This window comes from Nerophis lumbriciformis, linkage group LG22 (genome assembly GCF_033978685.3).
Source record: "Nerophis lumbriciformis linkage group LG22, RoL_Nlum_v2.1, whole genome shotgun sequence".
Classification (NCBI taxonomy): domain Eukaryota; kingdom Metazoa; phylum Chordata; class Actinopteri; order Syngnathiformes; family Syngnathidae; genus Nerophis; species Nerophis lumbriciformis.
This window is the reverse complement of record NC_084569.2, coordinates 16499959-16506748: the sequence shown is the minus strand read 5'-3', so window position 1 is coordinate 16506748 and position 6790 is coordinate 16499959. Positions and strand designations below refer to the sequence as shown.

At 38.3% G+C, this 6790-nt stretch overlaps 1 protein-coding gene across 1 annotated transcript in view; it reads left to right on the top strand.

The window, feature by feature from the left end:
* Positions 1–363: 363 nt before the first annotated feature.
* LOC133615516 (somatostatin receptor type 2-like) overlaps positions 364–6790 on the top strand; it is a 46277-nt gene continuing 39850 nt past the window's right edge. Inside the window, exon 1 of the mRNA XM_061974156.2 lies at positions 364–452. The gene's annotated coding sequence lies outside the window, so the exon portion shown is untranslated. The remainder of the gene's footprint in view (positions 453–6790) is intronic.

Below are 6790 nucleotides of genomic sequence, written 5' to 3'. Positions count from 1 at the left end.
GTCCGCCCTGAGATCGGTAGGTTGTGAGTTCAAACCCCGGCCGAGTCATACCAAAGACTATAAAAATGGGACCCATTACCTCCCTGTTTGACACTCAGCATCAAGGGTTGGAATTGGGGGTTAAATCACCAGAAATGCTTCCCGGGCGCGGCACCGCTGCTGCCTACTGCTCCCCTCACCTCCCAGGGGGTGAACAAGGGGATGGGTCAAATGCAGAGGACAAATTTCACCACACCTAGTGTATGTGTGACAATCATTGGTACTTTAACTTTAACAAATGCAAGGTATGAGATACAAGTGACTGTTTTTAATGATTAGCATTGAAATGCATTGATTGACATTTGGCGATCATGTACTTTTTCCCAGATATTGGTCAACAAAGATCGGTGGCTGAATGATGGGAGCACCACTACTGGCATTTTATTCGTCTTTGCCCGACGCCTCAACGTAAGGTACGTTGCCCCGGCCCTATATTCATACTTGCCAACCCTCCCGATTTTCCCGGGAGACTCCCGAACTTCAGTGCCCCTCCCGAAGATCTCCCAGGGAAACAATTCTCCCGAATTTCTCCCGATATCCACCCAGACAACAATATTGGGGGCGTGCCTTAAAGACACTGTCTTTAGCGTCCTCTACAACCTGTCGTCACGTTCGCTTTTCCTCCATTCAAACAGCGTGCCGACCGAGTCACATAATATTTGCGGTTTTTACACACACATGAGTGACTGCAAGGAATACTTGATCAACAGCCACGCAGGTCACACTGAGGGTGGCCGTATAAATAACATTAACACTGTTACAAATATGCGCCACACTGTGAACCCACACCAAACAAGAATGACAAACACATTTCGGGAGAACATCCGCACCGTAACACAACATAAACACAACAGAACAAATACCCAGAATCCCTTGCAGCACTAACTCTTTTGAGACGCTACAATATACACCCTCCCGCTACCATCAAACCCCAACCCATCTCCCGAATTCGGAGGTCTCAAGGTTGGCAAGTATGCCTATATTAGTGTTGTAATCTAAAAACAACATTAAATATGGATTGGCATGGAGTATAACTGCAAACAGGAGGCAGAGCAACATTGAGCCCAACAAAATATGGCGTCTGGAGCTTTGCTTTGCTTCAGCCAGCTTTATCACAGCAGCCACACACATTTCATGTACACGACGTGTGGAGAACACACACATAACACTTCTGTGATTATACAGGAGACGCTGAAAAAAGTTTGCCAACTACGACTTCTTTTTTTTTCCACGCCGTGCCCACAGAAAAACGACTTTTTGTTTGACTTCAATTTTTGCCTTTTCCATTTTAAAAAATCAATTTAAGGACGGAAGCAGACACAGGAAGTGAGATAACGCCCATCAACACATCCTCGCTCTCAGGAATACCAGCATGATGACAAAAACAACCTTTTTTTTTTTTACAGCACGCTCACACTTCTCTTGGTCTTGAAATGAATGCAAAGGCTCCACTTTCCAAATGTTAATGATAACCACCACCTTGCACATTGAAGAGAACAACTTGAAATATTCCACAAAGTCAAAGACACACTTGGTTCCAATCAAAAGTTTACATCCACTTGTAAAGAACATAATGTCATGGCTGTCTTGAGTTTCCAATAATTTCTACAACTATAATTGTATGTGTTTTGTTGGTCACAAAAAACATTCATGAAGTTTGGTTCTTTTATGAATTTATTATGGGTCTACTGAAAATGTGAGCAAATCTGCTGGGTCAAAAGTATACATACAGCAATGTTAATATTTGGTTACATGTCCCTTGGCAAGTTTCACTGCAATAAGGCGCTTTTGGTAGCCATCCACAAGCTTCTGGTTGCATTTTTTACCACTCCTCTTGACAAAACTGGTGCAGTTCAGCTAAATTTTGTTGGTTTTCTTACATGGACTTGTTTCTTCAGCATTGTCCACACGTTTAAGTCAGGACTTTGGGAAGGCCATTCTAAAACCTTAATTCTAGCCCAGGGGTCAGCAACCCGCGGCTCCGGAGCCGCATGCGGCTCTTTGATCACTCTGATGCGGCTCAGATGCATACTTGCATGGGCTGCATGGGTTTCTGGGTATTTGTTCTGTTGTGTTTATGTTGTGTTATGGTGCAGATGTTCTCCCGAAATTTGTTTGTCCTTCTTGTTTGGTGTGGGTTCACAGTGTGGCGCATTATTAGTAAGAGTGTTAAAGTTTTTTATACCGCCACCGTCAGTGTAACCTGTGTGGTTGTTGACCAAGTATGCCTTGCTGTCACTTACGTGAACAAGTAGAAGCCCCATACAATGTGTGGCTTGTCCGGCGTGCTGGTTGTAATGGGCGTTAAATGCTGTTCCATCACGGCACGTTCGAGAGAATAGTTGCCTTGAAATTTGAAGTCTACCGGAAAAATCGGGAGGGTTGAAAAGTATGACGCTGTCAAGCGTCAATCATATAAAACCTGCGGACCGCACTAACATTCAATTTTCATATTAAGGTGTGGGCCGCGTGTCTGAGACCCTTGGTTTATACATAGCACAAAGCAAGAAAAAAACTTTCTATGCAGTCTTATTTCATTTTAAATTTCAAAAGATTTTTGTGGCTCCCATTGTTTTCTTTAATTTGTGAAACTGGTCAAAATGGCTCTTTGACTGGTAAAGGTTGCCGACCCCTGTTCTAGCCTGATTTAGCCATTCCTTTACCACTTTTGACATGTGTTTGGGGTCATTGTCCTGTTGGAACACCCAACAACACCGAAGACCCAACCTCCGGGCTGATAATTTTAGGTTGTCCTGAAGAATTTGGAGGTAATCCTCCTTTTTCATTGTCCCATTTACTCTCTGTAAAGCACCAGTTCCATTGGCAGCAAAACAGGCCCAGAGCATAATACTACCTCCACTATGCTTGACGGTAGGAATGGTGTTCCTGGGATTAAAAGCCTCACCTTTTCTCCTCCAAACATATTGCTGGGTATTGTGGCCAAACAGCTCAATTTTTGTTTCATCTGACCACAGAACTTTCCTCCAGAAGGTTTTATCTTTGTCCATGTGATGTCAGATGAAACAAAAATTTCGCTTTTTTGGCCACAATACCCAGCAATATGTTTGGAGGAGGAAAGGTGAGGTCTTTAATCCCAGGAACATCATTCCTACCATAATAAATTCATAAAAGAACCAAACTTCATGAATGTTTTTTGTGCTCCAATCACTCTATCACAAAAAAATAACAGTTCTAGAAATTATTGGAAACACAAGACAGCCATGACATTATGTTATTTACATTTTGACCACGACTGTAGATGTTTCATATAATGAATGCAATTGCTCCTCTTCCTCGTTATTAATGACAACTGCCACCTTGGGTGATAAAATTATGCAAAAGTCTCTAAATGCATTACAAAATCAAAGACACGCTTTGTTCCAATCAGGCACAATAGAGTTGTGTCATAGATTTAGATGCGATTGCTCCTCCTCCTCGTTATCAATGACAACTGCCACCTTGGATTACAAAATTATGTGTATGACATCAAAATAAACAACAAAGTCAAAGACACGTTTTGTTCTAATGTTATAGATTTAAATGTAATTGCTTCTTCTCCTCGTTATTAATGACAACTGCCAACTTCAATTATAAAATTATGCAAAAGACTCTAAATACGCCGCAAAATCAAACATACACTTTGTTCCAATCAGGCACCTAGGGGCATTTATTTAAATGTGATTGCACCCTTGACGGGTGGAAATGAAGAGAAAGACTCAAAATACACCACCAAGTCAAAACTTACTGTAGGCTTGTGGTCTGGTCAAAATAATGTAAATATAATTGCTCCTCCTGCGAGTTAATAATAATAAATAATGATAATAGACTAAAATGATATGCCTTAAAGGGGTGTCAAACGTACGGCCCGCGAACAGGTTTTATCTGGTAAGTATAAAAATGAGCCGAAATGTTTGAATGAAAGAAACTGCTGTTCTAAATGTGTCCACTAGATGTCGCAATAGCAATCCTTTGTATCTTTGTAGATTATGCTACATATGTAAAAAAATAAAATAAACCACGTTAGTGCACCAGTCGAGGAAAATAAGCAAACTACATAAATAACATCCTGTAACTTGATTTTGATATTATTTTTTTTATCTTGATAGATTGAAAAATAACACCAATGACATTATCACATAATTTGTTCAGAAAGTATAAATAACGACAAATAAAGATAGAATACTATTAACCGCAACATGTAAGTGTACAAAAAAAACCAACATTATGATTTGTACATTTTCAGAATGTGCTTGTTCTATTTTTAAACAAAGAAAACAATCTGAAGTTGTCTTTATTTTTAAGTTATCGTGCCGTGATTTTACCCCCGATCTAAAATGAGTTTGACACCCCTGCCTTAAGAGCTTTGCTGGACAGTGAGACTTTAGGCTGTCTGACTTAACTCCCAATCAATCTGGGGTCGCAGGTTGAAGCCCGGCATGTCAGACCACTTGCTCTCACAGGAAAACTTGCAATAAAGACGTGTCATATACTTGTAATAAACGTAATAACAGCTACCTATCATAATAGAAGAAAACTACGTTGCAGTAATGCAGTTTTATGAAATTATGGTACATGTAAACATTGTAGATCAGGGGTGTCAAACTCATTTTAGATCTGGGTCCACATGGAGAAAATTCTACTCCCAAGTGGGCCGGACTGGTAAAATCACGGCACGATAACTTAAAAATAAAGACAACTTCAGATTGTTTTCTTTGTTTAAAAATAGAACAAGTACATTTTGAAAATGTACAAATCATAGTGTTTTTTGGGGGTTTTTTTTACACTTACATGTTGCGGTTAATAGTATTCTATTTTATTTGTCGTTATTTATACTTTCTGAAAAAATTATGTGATGATGTTGGTGTCAATCAATGGTGTTAATTTTCAATCTATCAAGATAAAAAAATATACTGTATATATATTAAAATTAAATTACAGGATGTTATTTATGTAGTTTGATCATTTTCTTCGACTAGTGCACTAACATCATGTGGTTTATTTATTTCACATACAGTATGTAGCATCTTCTACAAAGATACAAATAATTGCTATTGCGACATCTAGTGGACACATTTAGAACAGCGGTTTCTTTCATTCAAAAATTTCGGTTCATTTTTATACTTGGCAAGCTCATCTCGCGGGCCGGATAAAACCTGTTCAGACCCGCGAGCCGTACGTTTGAAACCCCTGTTGTAGAGCAATGTGTAGCCAGTAGGGGTCAGGGCAGGGAGTCTGAAAATGAATAATAAATCACATTAGTGACTCAGGTATGGGCCAATGCAACACAAAGAGTTGAAAAAAACCCCAAAAAACTGTAGCCTAACCTGCTAAATCCATCCTTCAAATGATTGCAAACCTGCCACATGTGTCCTGGTAACCCATTGCATATTTTTGCAGCAGCTTCAGGCTACAAATTGTTTTCCAATTCAGGCCCGACAAGTTGAATAATAATAAGCACCGGGAGCCAAAAAGGAGTTTTCGTAATTAGAAAGCAAGCACAAAACATTCGGGAAAAGACCGTCGATTTCGTTAGAAGTCCCTCCAAAGTAATCAAGCTAAAGAGGTGACAAGATGTCAGCGGCTTCTCTCCGCTGATAGACAACACCTTAGGGCGACTCAGGCGAAGGAGTGCTTTGCATTTGAACTAAAAGGGTATTTTTAACCCAACATGTTGGATAAACTCGGCTGTTAGTTTAACTACATTGCGTAAAATAACCTTCCTAATCATTCTCACCGTCCATAATAGCATTGTGCCACAACGTGAAAAAGGCCTTTTTAGGTAGTGCGAACAACACAACCCTTTTTTGAGACATGGCATCTGTAAAGCTATTTGTTTTATTGTAATTGTCGCAATAATGTTGACAAAAACAAAGGAGGCATGGCCAAAGATATTAAATGTTTTCAGAGTGTATTTATTTATTATGAGTCTACACAACTAGGGATATGGTACCAATTCCCTGCACATGGGATTCGATACCGGTACTAAATGGTACACATTTCCGTTACTTTTGTGTGTGTTCATGCGTTACTAAAAGTTAATTTGTTTAACAATAACATTTAACAGTAGTCATAACTGTGCTGTATCTTGGTAATAGTAGTTTGCTATTTAGATTGTTTGCAGATTTTGCATGCAATTAGATTTCAAAAACATACGATGGCAGTAGCGGAAAGACTACAGTGTGTTGCTGCAGTGAGGAAGTAGTCTTTGCCATGAAGCTGAATGTCTCACGCTTGTCCTTTATTGAGCCCTACAATGTGTTTATTCTGAAGTATTGTATTTATCACACACCAGCTGTTTCATTGTAACGGGCATTTTAAGTTGTAGTTTTTATTTGGAGATGTTAAAATCGCCATGTAAAATCGCTAATGCTATTCGGTAGCATTTGTATATACTGTATATATATATATACAGTATATATATATATATATATATATATATATATATATATATATATATATATACATATATATATATATATATATATATACACAGTATATATATATATATATATATATATATATATATATACACACACACACACACACACACATTGTGAATAGAGATTATAAAATATTAATTTACATACCGAAATTGTTTACAAACAGTGTAAAAACAGCAGTAAAAAGCTGACCAAACCAAACAGAAGTCATCATCATGGACCCACTAGCTGTGGAAGCTAGCAATATATATATATATATATATATATATATATATATATATATATATATATACATATATATATATGTATAT